Source organism: Pinus tabuliformis, chromosome 2_1, assembly GCF_031772625.1.
Source record: "Pinus tabuliformis cultivar Carrire ecotype Pingquan chromosome 2_1, CPIR1, whole genome shotgun sequence".
Classification (NCBI taxonomy): domain Eukaryota; kingdom Viridiplantae; phylum Streptophyta; class Pinopsida; order Pinales; family Pinaceae; genus Pinus; species Pinus tabuliformis.
The window spans coordinates 824,043,780-824,061,651 of NC_142299.1; the positions used below are offsets into that span (position 1 = coordinate 824,043,780).

General features: G+C 39.5%; 1 pseudogene; it reads right to left on the reverse strand.

The window, feature by feature from the left end:
• Window positions 1-10,255: 10,255 nt before the first annotated feature.
• Window positions 10,256-16,250, reverse strand: LOC149203185 (uncharacterized; annotated as a pseudogene).
• Window positions 16,251-17,872: the final 1,622 nt, after the last annotated feature.

The following is a 17,872-nucleotide window of genomic DNA, read 5'->3' on the forward strand; positions in this document are numbered from 1 at the left end:
AAACATCCAAACTGCATTGAATAGGGAATTTAGCAGGCCAAAGTCAGAGGCGCAGTCGATCATTAGGTTCAAGGAAATAACCATGCTACCAGGCAAGACCCCTTGGGAATTGGATCAGAGACTGAAGTGCACAATTCGCGAAGCTAACATGACGTTGACAGATGGACAACGCCGCGAATGGTTTGTAGCATCGTTAACGCCACATCTAAGGAACACGTTGTCACAACAGAGGCTAAAAACTCAGGCCAAGGCCTTGGAGATCGCGATGAGACTGGACAAGAACCTGATACAAGACCCCAACCTAGGAGTTTAGTAGATCCACGTGCAGTTGAAAAACTTGGGCCTTGAGGTGCAGAGTCTGAAACAGGACAAGACAACTTGTCCAAAGGTGTGCGACGAAGTATGTTGTGTTAAATGTAAGTGTCAGGGTCATGACAAGGACCATTGCCCAGTGTTCGAGAATTACCTTGTAGGAGGACGAACAATGTTGTTGAGACCAGAGGCACAGGAAAAACCTAGCACAAAGCTGACATTATGGTGTGAAATTTGTCAAATAGGGGGAAGGTATGCTATAGGCAACTGCCATCTGTTACAAAAGTACACGCATAATTCGCAACATTTGTTCTCTAATTTCTGTAGATCAGTGGGACATGATGAGCGAACCTATAGAAGTTATGAAATGTTGATGGAAAGGACTCCCACCTACGGAGTTCAGGCCGAAATGCAGCCCTTTGACCTCAACGCAGGGATGATGTGAACTGGATTTCAGGGGCGCGGATGAGGTCGAGCTGGAGGAGGACCTGGAAGAGGTCGTGGACAGCTAATATGTTACAATTGTAGATGGCCAGGGCATTATGCTTAGGATTATACGAATCTAATGCATCCATCATGCTTGTATTGTACATTGCTTGATCATGAAATGGAGGATTGTCCCACACTAATAGTGAGGCTGTGTGATAAAGGAGTGCTCCAACCTCCCCTGACCTAGAACTTGCAAATGATGATGTTTGAGCCATGCGAGGAAGACCCTGATGTGAATATTGTGCTCCGAAGTGGAATTATGACAGGGGATGACAAAGGCAAGCAGCCTGAAGAGAGTACTTGGGTTCGCAAGGCTCCGACGAAAGAACTAGAGTTTGATTTGGAGCACACTAAGGAAAATTTCATAGAAGCTAAGAAGAGCTTCGTTGATGCCTTCACTTCAGGAAGAAAAGATAGACCAGAGCCGAAAATGGACGTATCGATGCTCACAAGTTTCCTGGAAACATGGATGAAGTTGCTGCACGATAGCAAGGCTCTAAAGGGGCTACAAGAACTCATAAATAGATGTGTTGGGACCATGCCAGGAGAACCACGCGTAGTCGGAAAGATCGAAAAGCAAGCGACGAGGATGGGAAGGGATATGAGATTGACTGTGCAGATTGGGGAATACGAGATGGACCAAGTGATTCTAGACCTAGGAATGAATGCAAATGTTCTGCCAAAGTAGACATGGGAGTGCATGGGATGGCCTACGATGCAATGGTCTCCTATCGAATTATGAATGGCGAACCAAAAAAAGATCCTACCTTCATAGTGGATATGAAAGGAACAAGCATGCTAGCAGATTTCGAAGTGATAGAGATTGTTGATGACAAGAATCCCTACCCCACACTATTAGGAATAGATTAGGCCACTGACATGAATGGGGTGATAAATCTAAAGAAGTGAAATATGATTTTTGAGAAAAAGTATCTGCGCATAGTTGTACCTTTGGACCCAGCAGAAGGATCGTGGTACACAGAGACCTTGTGCGACTCTGAAAGCGACGATGACTTGGACTGCATCTACAAGATAACCACGTGAGAGCAAGACTTGGTAAATCCAATCGCAGATGGACGAATCTGACGGAAGCACGAAAGCTCCTACACATTGGATTCTGACAAGATATAAAACAATGGTAGAACCAGTTACATGAGGTAACCACGTTGAACTGTAACATGATGACAAGATCATCATGTTGTGTATCAATGGAGGTAAGGGATCTACCTATGTATGATGGGTTGAGTGAGGTAGATGACTTCTTGAACCGATTCAAAAGGGAGGTGCCAGAATAGCAACGTGTCGAAGCTTTGAAATAGGTACTACACGCTACGCTCGCAAGGTGTTGGGGTATGCACCAAGGAAGCTTTGAGGACTAGCACGAATGTAGGAGAATGATGCGCATGTGGTTTGGGAATCCTCAGATGCTATTAAAAGACAATTATGATAGATGGGATGATCCATCCACGCACCTCGCCAAATGGAAAATGGTCTATGGGGAAGAGCCACAACCTGAGTGGGTTCACCTGTTCTGTCATACCCTAGATATTATACCCATGAAATGGTATATAGAGACGGAACTCTACCATGGGACAAGCGATTAGGATATCTTGCGTGAAGGGTTCTTGTTAACCTTTATGTTTGAGGATCATTGCTGGGATACTGTTGATGACGCACTACAAGCAGTAAAAGAAACTATCTTTAAAATACCCCAGGAGCCAATAGAATTGATTCAGCCTAAATGGATGACTTAGCTGAGCTGCGTACTAGAGTGTTATAACGTCAAAACTAAAGAAGAAGATGATGATTTGCTTAAAGTTAACATTCTAGAAATTGAAGGCTATCGCGAGGTTCATGGGCCACTGGTTGAAGACCCTGACATAGTCGCGCCATAAAAACAAAGAAGGTGAACATTGGTATGGAAGCCGAACCTATGTACACAATGTTTGGTGACTACTGAGATGACGCGTCATTGGATAAAGTCGTCGATTTATTCCACAAGTACTAGGACCTGTTCCCCACCAAGATCATGAACTTAAAAGGAATCCTCGGAGATTTAGGAATGATGTAGATCAAATTAAATCCCGATGTGAAGCCAATTAAGTAGAGGCCTTACTGCGTGAATCCGAAGTAGAAGGAGAAGGTCCGAATAGAACTAGACAATATGCTCGTAGATGGAATCATTGAGTCAGTGGAAGAATCTGATTGGGTAAGCCCTATGGTAGTGTAGGAAAAGAAGTCGAAGGGTGAGATAAGAATATTTGTGGACCTCAGAAAATTGAATGATGCATGTGTGCATGACCCATTTCCAACTCCATTCACAAATGAAGTATTGTAAAATTTTGGCAGGCAAGAAGCATATTATTTTACTGATGGGCTCTCAAGGTACCACCAGATCAAAATCGCAGTAGAAGATAGGAGCAAGGCTACCTTCGCAATTGAGTGGGGCTGCTTTCAATACATCGTTATGCTGTTTGGGTTGAAGAATGGGCCGGCCATCTTTTCGCGCATAGTTGTTGCAACATTCAAGGAATATACCCACAAGTTCCTAGAGGTATATTTGAATGATTGGATTATATTTGGATTGGTTAAGCACCATGTAGCGAGCTTACGGTTGATGTTGGATACCTGCCAACGACACCAAATTGCACTGAAACTCAAAAAGTGCACATTCCTTGTTCCCTTTGGGAACCTGTTGGGACATGTGGTTTGCAAACAAGGACTGATGGCAGACCCCACAAATATTGGAGTAATCCTAAATTTGGAAGTTCCCCGAAGTGTCAAACAGCTGCACGCAACCCTTGGACACATAGGGTATTACAGGAAGTTCATCAAAAGCTATGCCTAGATCACCATGCCAATGGAGAAGTTGTTGAAAAGAGATGTCACATTCTGCTGGAATGATGACTGCATCAGAGCCTGGATGTATTAAAAGAAAAATTTTCCTCTGCGCCAACCCTAGTCTTCCCAAAATGGGACATTGAGTTTCATGTCCATGTCGATGTGTCGTGTATAGCATTGGGAGCAGTACTAACAGAGGAGGGTGGAGAGGGCTTGGATCACCCTATTGCGTTCGCTAGATGTAGATTGTCTAAAGCAGAAAAGAACTATTCCACCACTGAACCCGAGGGGTTGGCCATGGTGTACGCGCTCCAAAGATATTGGCACTATTTGCTAGGGGGGCACTTCAAGATGTATACAGACCATTCCACGGAGAAATATTTGGTCAATAAGCCTGTGTTGGGGGGGCACATATGCAGGTGGCTCTTATTGTTCCAAGAATATGATTTTGAGGTCATTGTGAAGCCTAGACGCCTGAATAAGGGACCAGATAATTTTTCGTGCATTAAGATGGGTGACGAATCAACGAGTTTGGGGGAAGGATTACCTGATGCATAGCTCTTTGTTATGCACATAGAAGATGGACACTTTGAAGATGTAATCCACTTTTTGACAACGAGAACTGCACCTAAAGAATACTTTGTCTAGTAGAATAAGGAACTGGTGGTGCGCGTGGCATATTTTTCTATCATCGCGGGGCACCTATATAGGATGGGCAAGGATGAGATACTACGAAGGTATGTACCTGAATTCAAACAAAATCAGATTCTCATGGAAGCACATGGGGGTGCTACAGGAGGACACTATGTAGGGCGAGCGACCGCACAAAAGATTCTCCACGTAGGGTTATGGTGGCCAACCGTTCAGTAGGATTCAAAAGGAGACTGTAAGGCCTGTGATATATGTAAAAGAACTGGTAAACCATCGCAGAGGGATGATATGCCTTTGAATCCGCAAATGATGCTATAGCCATTTGAAAAGTGGGTGATCGACTTTATAGGCCCTATCAAACCTCAAGGGAAGATGGGCGTGAGATTAATTGTCACCGTGACAGAGTACCTGACTCATTGCGTAGAAGTGTAGCCGATAAAAGATTGCACAACCGCCATGGCTACGAAGTTTCTATTCAAACAAGTGTTGACTCGATTTGGATATCTAAAGATATTGATGAGCGATCACGGTACACATTTCCTGAATTAAACAATCAACGCGCTGATAGAAGAGTTTCAGGTGTATCATCAGAAAAGCACACCGTATCACCCCCAAGCCAATGGAATGGTAGAAGCATTTAACAAAATATTGGAGATTGCACTAGCTAAAGTATACAACGTGCAACAGAGTGATTGGGACCTGTGCGTTCCTACAGTACTATGGGATTATAGGACAACATGTAAGAAACTGACAAGCCAGACAGCTTTTCGATTGGTCTATGGTGTGGAAGCTGTCATGCCAATGGAGTATATTGTGCGTAGTCTATGCATAGCAGTGCTCACTAGTATGACAGACCATGGGGCCATGGAAGAGAGGCTCGCGTAGCTGGAAGAACTTTGAGACGAACAATTCCTGGCTGGCTTCCATCAGCAGGTACAAAAGAAGCGTGAAAATTTCCTAGGAAATTTCAGAGTGCATTGGCTGGGACCGTATGTTGGTAAGGAAGTCATAGACGGAGGCATGTTGCAGCTAGTAAAACTAAATGGAGAACCTTTCCTAGGCAAAGTGAATGGCAGTCGATTGAAGCCATACATGGGTGGCCTGGCTATCTAACTACTCAACTGAAGCATAGTATTCACACTCCAAGTAGCCAAAAGAAGGTGCAGGACTATAAACAAATGCAAGGGACATAAGAATAGGTCCAGGGAAGTAGTTCCAACACCACGTCTCGGAACAACTGGTACAAGAGATTCAGCAGGCAGCTACTTAGTGCGCTGCCGACCTTGCAGCGGTTCGAGCAGAGTTGGAGGGACTCTGTGCAAAGATCTCCACATCGACAGAGTGACTCGAGGGTGAGTCACGATGTTTGTGTTGGGGGCATGTTGGGCATGGAATCTCCCCAAGGCATATTTTGGGGTTTAAAGCCCAAGTTTTGACCAAGTCTATTGTGAAGACTCTGCGACTTTTGGGTGCGGAGCGTGAAGTAATAATAGAGTCATAGGGTTGTCTGTCCTTGTTTTTGTAATGTAATATCGGTTTGAAAGATCTAAACATGGTCCGTGGACCATGGGATTGTATAGATAGAGTGAGGATCTAAGTGTAGAAAATAGTTAATGGAATATAAGCATGAGGAGTTGAAGGAATTGATTGATTCGAAGTGTAAGTTGTGTCTTTGGGTCGTAGAGTAGGCGAAGGCTTTGCAGCTATGTGTACAGAGGCCTAGTAGTCCATAGCTAAGTGCGCGGACCCCTGCAGCTGAGTGCGCAGGGCAGGTCGAGTCTGTAACCATTAGAAGCATCAATAAAGAGAAGTTTTACCACATTTTTGTGTATCTTTTCCTTTTTTATCTATTATTGGGTATAGTTTACTATTTATTTACTGCGCAAACTCCTATGAATGTTTTGTATAAATAAATATAACATAAGGCATCCATTTACACGAAGATACTCACTGGTGTAAGAAGATAAGTAAGATCTCAGGTGTAACTTAGGGGAATAGTGCAGAGTGCTTCTCCAGCAACGTGGAAGCCCCACATCCCCTGGTTAGGGTTGTGTGGAGGCCAACATATCAGGGTAGAAAGGTTAGGGATGTGCGCGAAGCAACCCGCACGTAGGGACTAGCAGTTGGACCAAATCAACCCCTCAAACATCTCAAGGGTGCAGAAACCTGGTTCCAGCACTGCCCCATACTACTTCGGTTGAGACCTTAGTCCACGCTCTACAGACTGTTTCCAAAAATGCCAATAGTACAGGGATTTGTTTGGCTAATTAACTCCGAACCTGGGTTAGGCCCCAATGAGCCAATAATGCTCTTCCTCATTCAAAGAATATATCAGTATATCGTCAAAAAACACAATAAAAACCTTGTCCAAATAAAGATGCAACACACTATTCATCAAACACATAAAAGTAGTTGGAGCATTAGGCAAACGAAATGGAACTACAAAAAAATCATAATACCCATAGCTGGTCCATAAAGTAGTCTTGCAGATGTCCTCATTTTTAATTCATACTTGATGATATCCAGATCTCAAGTAAATGTTTGCAAACATTGTTTCTCCCTTCAACTAGTCAAACAAGTCATCAATCCTCGGCAATGAATACCTATTCTTGATGATCACCTTGTTCAACTACCTGTAATCGATGCACAACCTGAGAGTATCATCTGTCTTCTTCATAAAAAACACTAGTGTGCCCAAGATGATACATTTTACCTAATTTATCCCTTGTCAAGAATTTATTTCAATTGAAACATCATCTCTACTAACTAGTGTGCTCATCGTGTATGGTGCCTTTAATGTTGGTGCTTCCCATGGTACCAACTCAATAGAAAATTTGACTTCCCTATGGGGTGATAACTCTGAAATCTCTCGTGGGAGCACATCTTGAAAGTACTGTAAAACTGAACACCTCCACAAGATGTCCGTATCCACAAATTCCTTGTCTTTATCACTAGAAATATGCACTACAAATACCACACACCCTTTCACGTTACTATGCTTTTCCTACATAACCATCAACATTCTAATTGACATAGCCTTGTTCTTACCCTGTAAGATTCATTTTCTCCATTGTTATTCAAGCACTCAATATCCTTTTCGTAACAATCTACCTTGGTCATATGAAGGTAGAACCAATCCATACCCAAAACCATACTATATGATCCCAACAAAAGCACATTCAAATGCGTTGATGTAGGCATATCATTCAATTCAAATGCACAAGCTCTTACCCAATAATGAACTCTTTTATTTATACATGTAGCCAATTGTACTAACCAAGATTCTGAATGCACTTCTTGATTGAAACCACACTTATCCACCAGGTAAGGATTAACATAACTATAATTAAATTTAGGTTCAATCAAAATAGAAACAACTTGATCACAAACCTCACTATCCATCTCAATAATGTATGTCAAGTGATCTACGTACCTGTTATCCAATGCTACATAAATATGAGGAATACTCTATCCAACATCCCTCACTATCTATGCCTCCTGAGCACTATAGATCTGTGGTATACCACCCGGATTCTATGGATAATCTCTCCTGCAATGTTCTCCTCCACATGCCCAACACTGCAAGGGCTTCCTACCATCACCTTTTTTCTTCTCCTTAGACTGAAATACCTATCCTATATCAAATGTATTAAACTTATTAGGTGGTGTTACATTCTCTATGAACCTTTGTTCTAAGGTTTTGTTCAATTCTTATCCCATTTTCCATTATTCCTCTCATTACCTTTCCAATCTTTCTTAGTCTCAGATCTGTGCTTTGATTTCTCATAACAATTCTTTAGCTTCCTGATGGCTTCCTCTAATGATATAGGCTCATCAAATTCAATATTTTCCTTGAATTCTACTGACAAACAATTGATGACTCTTTGAATCTTATCCTCCTCCTCCTTAGGATAAGGCACATACCTCATTAACTCCAGGAATATTCTAGTGTACTCCTCATCAGTACTAGATCCCATCTTCAACTCATAGAACTCCTTTACCATGTCATCATAATATCCCTCTAATGGATACTTCTTCTGTAAAAGTCTCCCAGACTCACTCCAAGTCAACTCCTCTTCCCACATGCCTCTGACATTCTTTACATCTTCCCACCAAATGTTTGTTTTACCTTTGAGACTAAACATATATATTTTTTCCTTAATGTTCTCTGAGTAATCAACTCAGTAGTGATTAGTTTCTATTCAAATTCAAATATTTTGAAATTGTTTGGATGAGGTTTTCCATTATATATTACAGAAAGTAATATATAAGTTTATGTCTGTATTATATTTATATAATATATTAAAGATGTAATTATAATTTATTTGCACAGCCAACAAATTATTTATCTCTTATTAAAATAAAAAGTTCTAGTTGGTGGGTTATTTATTGACTTCAAATATTAAACATGATTATAAACTATTGTTCCAACTTATTTGATGACTAGAACAACCTCCAAACTTCAATATACCAGATTAAGAAGGAATAACTACTATAGCAATTTCAACCTCACTTCTTCACGTCGAGATGTAATTCATTCTATATCTCTCCACACAAGCTATATTTCACTCTGGATTTCCATTTATAATTTTTGTCCCCTTAAATCTCACATAATGTTGCTTCCCTTTAAATAAAAATAAATGTTTCTTATATTACAATTAAAACACAAGGCTATTACAAAAAATATTGTATCTATGGACTAAGCATTATCCATGATGGCTTGCTTGACCAATAAAAGTGAGGAGTGTCAAGGGCCTTAAGCTCCAAATTTTAATGAATCAATATCCATTCTAAAAGTATACTTTGTTTGTATTATATGATAATATCCACTAACTTGACTTCGAAAGTTGATGCTAAATTTAGCTTCAAGGAGTTTCAATTAAAGGTTGTCAAACAATTCAAGTTCGGGAATGATTAGGTTCAATTCAATTTAAAATCTCATGAAATGGTTTGGATGAGGTTTTCCATTATATATTATAGAAATTAATATATAAGTTTATGTTCATATTATATTTATATAATATAATAAAGATTATTCAAAGCTCAAGGATCAAGTTCCAAGAAGTTTCAAGAGCCTTAGCTCCAACCTTGAAAGAATCAATATCCATTCCAAAAGTTTACTTTGGTTGTATTAAATGATAATATCCACTAACTTGACTTCGAAATTTGATACTAAATTCATCTTCAAGGATTCTTATTTAAAGGCTATGTCACACAATTCAAGTTTGGAAATGATTAGGTTCGATTCAAATTCAAATTCTTCATTATGTTAAGATATATATGTGTGTTGAAAATCATTTATTAAAAGACAATGAGGTTGAACCAAACAAAGGGAATCAAAACTTAATCAAACCTTAGCCAAATATTTTTTATTTTAGGTTCATCAATTTTCAGATCTAGAGGATCTGATTTCAAGGAACCCTCTGACATTGATCATGTTTCTTTGAAACTAACTTTCAATAAGAATAAGTGGCATATAAGGACAAACAATACTCCAAATTCACTTCCAAAGAATATTATTGCGCAATTTTCCCTAGCAATTGTTCCTTTCGACAAGTGGGCCCATAATTGGTATTACATATCCTATTACATCCCATGCCAAAAAATAATCCTACCAAATTGAATATATTAATCCTAGAAAATTGAATCAAAAGGCTGAAATATGTAGGAAAAATAAAATTTAAATCTTATTAAGACCACATAAATGAGGGGACTGCATGGATAATCCCTATAACAAGCTGACATCTATTTGAAATAAAGATTTATAATATCAAAAACATAAAATAATGATTAGGATAAATCCAAGTCCCCCAAAAGTTCCATAGTTAAGGCTTATTAATCCCTGTTTATATACAATACAATGCTTCTGCTGAAGATATCCATATGAGAACATGATATTAGGTCTTTCGGCCTTAGTAAAGCACATTACAAGAAAATATGTTCAAACGAATAAGAACAATTTTCATATTGTGCTCTTGGACTCTTCAAGAATGTATTGTGATCACATTTTCATAATTTAGGGCCAAACATTTCCCGCACACATGTCAAACACACAAAAACCAAGAAGCTGGAGATGCCCTCCTAATGTAATGCTTCCATATTTTTCTGTGTTGGGCTCTAAAATGAACTTCTCATAGAAAGTTCACAAAATGTTCTCAGGTACATAGTACATTGATGTTTCATATAAGTAAATTCTATCAGAAAACATGAAGGGATAGTAAAGATAAGAAATACAATAGTTATGAGAGGAAGGATAAGGGATCAAACAAGAACAAGGAACACAATCTACATGTAGCTCTCCACCTTCACTTCTTAGCGAGCCAAGGATCGAGAGGCAAGGGAACTTCTCAACATTGAAGACAACACAAATTTTGCAAACATGAACCTATGAGGAATATCATGTTCATTTTGGCTCATAGTAGGTGTCCAAAGAAATAAAAATGTGTACATTGAACCTTCAAATAAGGATTGTATAGCTCCTAGCAATCCAATCTTCTAATCTACTAGCCAAAATGAGCATCGTAGTTTTCAAAAATCAACATATGGAAAATCTCTATCATCATTTGTCTATCTAACGGATAGTTCAAAATTGGAAATATATTTAGAGAAGATAAGGGTTTGAACACTTACCTAGAGTGATAGTTGTGGTAACACCCTTGAACTGAGTATGCAGATCCTCACTCTCTGAAGGATCTCCATAATTCTCTGTCCATGTGGAGAAGATAATGGCAATCCCTATAGCTAAGAATCATGTTGCAACATCAAACGAAGAAACTAGACCAAAGCCTAGAGTGTTAGTAAGGCTATTGGAAAACAACCCAGAAAGAATGGCTACAAGACCATTGCCAAGGAATATTGCCTTCAAAAAGGTCAATGATAACTATTATGGATCAAAACCCCTTTGTAAGAAACCTAGAGTGTCAATATAGGTATTGGAAAATGACCTAAAGAGAATGGCTGTAAGACCATTGCCAAGGAATATTGCCTTTGAAAAGGTCAATGATAACTATTATTGATCAAAACCCATCTGCAAGAAACCAAAAGAATCTTGAGTCACAATAATATCGTAGCATGAGCCTTGCTAGTTTTTCTTAAATTTCCTTTTAAAAGTGGTAAAAATTGTCTTCAGACCTCAAGCCAACTCCAACAACATATTAATGAGCAAGAGAAACTACATGCTACACAAAATCATTCTAAATGCACTGGGTCTTTCAACATTGTGTCAAAAAATTACATATTACAAAGCAATGAAACACATCAAATATATTGTAGAAATACAAACATAGAAAACACATAAAACAAGAGGGACACAGATATACATGGTTCACCCAATTTAGGCTACGTCTACAGAGAAACAACCAGTCCTTCCTTTTATATTATCCAACAAACTGAAGAGATACAACCTACAGCAAGTCCGTTGTAATTCCCTCTTCTCTCTCACACAATCTCCTCTCTCTTCCTCACTCATAATACAGATATACATAGATGCAATACATTTCCTTCATAAATAGCAAGGGGTTTCCTTCTAGGGCAAAAAAACCCTAGATTAAACATAACTTCTACCATCAGATCTCTACGTAATGAATGGCCCAGATTGACTACAAAATTATAACATTTTACAAGGCAATTTTACTTCTATTTTTAGCTTTGAAGGCACTGCCCCTGATCGCCTGTTGGAGGGGGCTCCCAAAGGTCAGAGCCGCCCCCTTAGACCCCCCCTGCAGTTTATATTTTACGGGCATCTTTGCTACCCCATTACGAACTGGGGTCCAATGGCGCGATACCTTTTAATACAAAAGATAATGAGGCTCCACACCTAATACATTGTTGCATGCATCTGGTGTAAACATGTAGAAAGAAGAAGAAAAAAGAGGTAAAACCCCTAACTCTGGCTATTAACTGAAGGATGTAAGAAAACCATCACCACTAAGACAAATAACAAGAATTGTGGTTAGGGGTTCCATAGTATACTCCACCATGTCTACACTAAGAAAGTGGGAATAAAGGTTAAAAAGGGAAACAAAACAACTGAGGAACCCTCAAAGCAACCAAAATAAAGAAGAAGGGGCACAAATAAAAACCCCTATATTATACCTGAAGCCAAAACCTAGCAAAAACCTCTATTATACATGAATCCAAAACCCTCGTATGATGAATAATGGTGCTAGACCACATGACAGAGCCGAGAAACCTCATTCTAGAAGGATTGAGGGAATGAGAAACTCTAGTACCTATTGCAAACCATCATTCATGTGGACATTGGAATTTGGAATGTGGAAAGGGTGTATCAATGGGATTCCTCAAGTTTCGAAGATCAAGGAAGATGAGAGGCTTATCATTCTCACCTCTTTTTCTTCCCACAAACCCCAGTATAACTCGTCCATGGTAGACAATCCTTGCATGGATAAGAAGGTACTAGAGGCCCCTGCTTGTTCACACAAAGAGGATAAAAAGGTAGTGGAGGACCCTTGCTTGTGTGCACTAGCATCATACATGGCATATGGAACAAGAACTGTTGTCGACGGTGATGGGGGCCCTACAAAATTGGTAGTCAAAATGTTGCTATGCGTAGCAAGGCACGAATTGTCCTTGACAGTGGTGTAGGCCCTGCACTCGTGGAGGTTCTCAGGTGCTTATCCATGTGTCTAGCTAGGTGATTTCCAATGCAACACATGTAACCACCTTCTACAGCAACATTCTTCACGATGTTTAATTATCCAATGGAAAAAAATATTCCAAACGAATGTCTAACACGTGATCATACTGGTAGAGTGGACTGGGAGGGGAGTTCATCCAAGAGGGGAACACCTTACATCGTAATTATTATATTTTAACAATCCATATTACTTGTATCTCCTTGTAGGGTATTTTTCACAAATTTGCTAAACTTGATTTTTACATAACTAATTTGTCCAAATACCCAAATAATTTTTACTTGACTAATTTTCCCACATACCCAATATAAAAATGTTGATGATAGGGGTAACAACTAACAAGTGCATGGGAGAAATAAATGTTGTCACTCTACCTCAAACTAGAACAATTAAGCAAGCATAAGGAACATTCACCCTCATGATATAAGTGTTATGGATTTGAACCCTAGGAGAAGGATCACAAACAGACACTTTCCCCCTCTGCTAGTGTTAATGGATAGAAATCGCATTAATTTTTGGTGAAGAAAACGGGAAGAATCATAGCAAGTGAGAATGGAGATAGAGATAAAGCAACATATTCAATATTCTTATGCATTTTCCACTTTTGTTGCTCGCTTTTATCTCCTTGTTTTCCAGTGAAGGAACATAATTTGTTTTAGTAGTGTTCTATTTTAGTTGTTTTTCTAAGGATATTGCACAAATATATCAATGTTAATGCAAGTGTTAATGAGAAAAGTATAAAGCAGGGAGGCTTGTTTAAGTGGCCACCGAAAGTGGTCAAACATACCATGGATATGGGATGGAAAATAGTTGTGGGACCTCCACCTCAAACCAACATGATTGTAGATGATTATACCTCAAACAGGTGGTGCCACATAGCCTAAGGGTCGAGCATGTAAAAGATGTCCAATCCTTTTTAGTGTTTTCTCATGAGTAGTAAGTGATTATCATCATTTCTTTCCTATGTCTAACTTAAAAATAAATTAATTAATTTAATTGATTAATGCTTGCTATTGAGCTAACAATAAATTATTTTATTATTTAAGTGCATTTGATTGATTCTCTATTGTTGATCTCAAGTGAAGCTTAGGATCTAATCGTAGCCACTCATCACTTAGTGTTGGAAAAGTAACTAGGTTTAGTCTTCATGTTAATTTGTATTTTATGTAAATAAAGAAAAATATATTTTTTTTTGTTTCATGCTCAAGTTTAGGTTAAGCATGTTCTTCATATAGGGAATTGTTGAGTTGAAAGAATTAATTTTGAGTCAAATTCCATTTGGACTTTTTGCAAGAAAAGGAAAAAGGGATTTTAATTCTCCATAAGGCCAAGTCTACCCTCCTATTATTTAAGTCAACCTGATCAATAAACATGACCTTTCACATTGGAAAACTACTATATATTGACATGGATCATCGAGCAAAAGTCATATAGCTTGTGGAAGTTCTAACGAGAATGATGTGAATCTCTGTAACAAGATTTTATAAGCTCCTCTGGAGGTGAACATGCAAATTCTCTATGGCATATAATCCAGAATTAGTTGTGAAGTTTTGTGATTGAAGTTTATGAAGTTGGAAGTGTATAAAAAACCTTCAATTCATAGAGACAAACACGTTTTTGGCATTATGGGGGCTTGACCCAAGCTCGGAGTGATTTAGCCCAAAAAATCCCTACACTACTGGCCCTTTTAGCATCAGCCCGTGGAGCACGGACTAAAGTCTCACCCGTAGCAGTATTGGGGGATGCTGGAACCAAGTTTCTATACCCTTTAGATGTCTGTGGTGTCAGTTTGGTCCAATTGTGCCTATCTTCGTGTAGGTTACTTCATGCACTATTCTAACCTTTAATACCCTCAGGATCTATTATGATCTCCTTTTGCGCAGCTCTAACCAGGGGCTAAGATGCTTTTACGCTGTTATGGTAGTGAACTACATTATTTCCCAAACTACACCACGAATCTTACTTATCTTCTTACAGAAGTTAGTCAACTTCGCATAAATAGATATTCTATCTTGTATTCACTTAATCAATACAATCATATATATACATGCATCATATAAACAATATAAGTGCAATTTATACCCAATATATTCAATGCATAAAATAGGAAATAAATACATAGAATGGATATGAAACTTCTCTTTATTAATGCTTTCAACTGTTATAGACTCGACTCGCCTTGCACACTCAACTGCAGGGGTTCGCACACTCAGTTGTGGAATATTGGGCCTTTGCGGACTTAGCTATAGAGCCTTCTCCTACTCTACAAACCAAACTAGACTTTTCACTTCCGTTCTTCCACTATGCTTCTATTCCATGATTAGATTAGATTCTTCTTCTCTCTCTTAACTACTTAGAGCCTCGCTCTATTTATACAATCCCATGGTCCTCAAACTATTGGTAGCTCTCTACAGCCAACATTACATTACAAAATTGAGGGCGGACAACCCTATCACTCTTTTGCAAGCTACACCCCCACAAAATGCAGAGTCTTTACATTGAAGTCACAATTTTTTACCAAAATCTAGGTTGTAAGCCCCAAAACTTCCCTTGGGGGATCTCGCGCCCAACAGGCCCCCAACACAAACATCGTGACTTTCCCTTGAGTCACTCTATTGGTGCAGAGATCTTTGTGTGAAAGCCTCCCAACTCTACTTGAATCCCTGCAAGATCGGCAATGCACTAAGTGGTTGCCTATTGTACTTCCTCGACTTGCTGTGCAGAGACTGTTGTAGTTGAACTGTTGCCCTAAACCTTTTCCTGTGTTGCCTGTAGCTGCACGAGATTTTCTTCAATGGAGGCAGTAACGATGTACCCCTCATCAATCCATGACTATAAGTGTGCCTTTAGAACGACTTCCTTATGTCGAGAATTATCTACCTGTTCCTTGAGTGTTTTCGCATACTGCATCCTCGCGAGCCTTTGTGTAAGGGAAACCCTTTGCATGGTCCCTTTTACTTCATCGTATTTTTGTTGTAGCTCGGGCACCTCTGTCTCTAGGCATTGTATGTTCGGGTCTTCATGCAGGGTGGTGAGGACCTCGAACAACTGCTTAAACAACTTTCTATAGTCTGTTACTACACTGTTAACCTCTGCTATTGCTGTTGTAATCGCTCTTGCACATTGTTCCCTAACTTCCGGTGGGGTTGAAGGTTGCGCTGTCAATTGCAGTTTGGCTATCTGAAGGTTTAGTTTGAGCAAAACCCTGGCCATTTCTTCCTTTGCCTCACACACCCCTGCTGCTAATTTCTGGATGCGCACCTCCACTGGTTCCTCTGCTTCGATGGCCAACTCCAGGACCATCTGGAAGGTTTCCTACACCACTTGTATAAGATGTTTGGTCTATGCCACTACCTCATCATGGTGTAGGCTCAACTGTTCAATGTTGATGCACTATTCGCTCATTACCTAGAGCGCGCGACCCTCCCTCACTCGCAATTCAACAATAACTCCATCACACAAAACATAGAGCACTCCCAAGGGAGTGCAACCATATTTACCCTGATTCCTTTCAGCATGCTAACCATAGGCCTATCGACCCCCATCAAGCCAACAAATCCTACACTACTGTCCCTTTCGGCATCAGCCCGTGGAGCGCGAACTGAAGTCTCACCCGAAACAACATGGGGGGATGGTGGAACCAAGTTTCCTCACCCTTGAGTTGTCTGTGGTGTCGTTTTAGTCCAACTATGCCTATCTTTGCGCAGGTTACTTCACGCACTATTCTAACCTTCAATACCTCCACGATCTGTTATAATCACCTTTCATGTAGCCCTAACCAGGGGTTGAGATGCTTTCGCGTTGTTATGACAACGAACTACACTATTTCCCCAAACTACACCACAAATCTTACTTATCTTCTTAGAGATGTTAGTTAACTTCACGTAAATAGATATTCTATCTTATATTCACTTAATCAATACAATCATATATATATGTGCATCATATAAAAAATAGAAGTGAAATTTATACCCAATATATTCAATGCATAAAACAGGAAATAAATACACAGAATTGATATTAAACTTCTCTTTATTAATGCTTTCAATTGTTACAGACTCGACTCGCCCTATGCAATTAGCTGCAGGGGTCTGCGCACTCAGCTGCAGACTACTAGGCATACGCACACTCAGTTGTAGAGCGTAATCCTACTCGATGACCCAAACTAGACTTTACACTTCCATTCTTCCACTATGCTTCTATTCCATGATTAGATTAGATTCTTCTTCTCTCTCTTAACTACTTAGAGCCTCGCTCTATTTATACAATCGCATGTTCCACGGACCATGGGTAGGTCTCTACAGCTGACATTACATTACAAAATTGATGGCAAACAACGCTATGACTCTTTACGAGCTACGTGCTCCGTACCCACAAAATGTGGAGTCTTTACATCAGAGTTACAATTTTTGACCAAAATCTGGGTTCTAAGCCCCAAAACTTCTTTTGGGGGATCCCGCACCCAACACAATTTGGGTTGATGTTCTGATGAAGTATGTGAGTTATGGTGGCTAGGATATGCAAATTTTTCTGTGGAAGGATGGCCAAAGTTTTGAAGAAGCTTGATTTTGACCATGACTTGGAAGGAGGGATAACTTGGAGATCTTATGGAGGAAAGTGTATTGGTCTTGGTATTGATATCTCATCTTGATATGATTATGGAAGAATAAGATTGTTTTGGTTTTCCCTAGTTGTGGGTTTTTTCTCTGGGGTGGAGCCTATATCTTGTGTTTATTGTCTCTTGTGATCTTCATGTTTTTATTTTAGCAATTGCTTGATGAAGAAAAGATACAAAAATAATGGAATAAGAAGCCAACTAAGTTCACAAGTTATTATCATGAATGGATAATCAACCTTTACCTTGATTTTCCAACATGGTATCAGATCTAAGGTCGGTAAAAGGAGGTTAGAAGATCACTCTCATT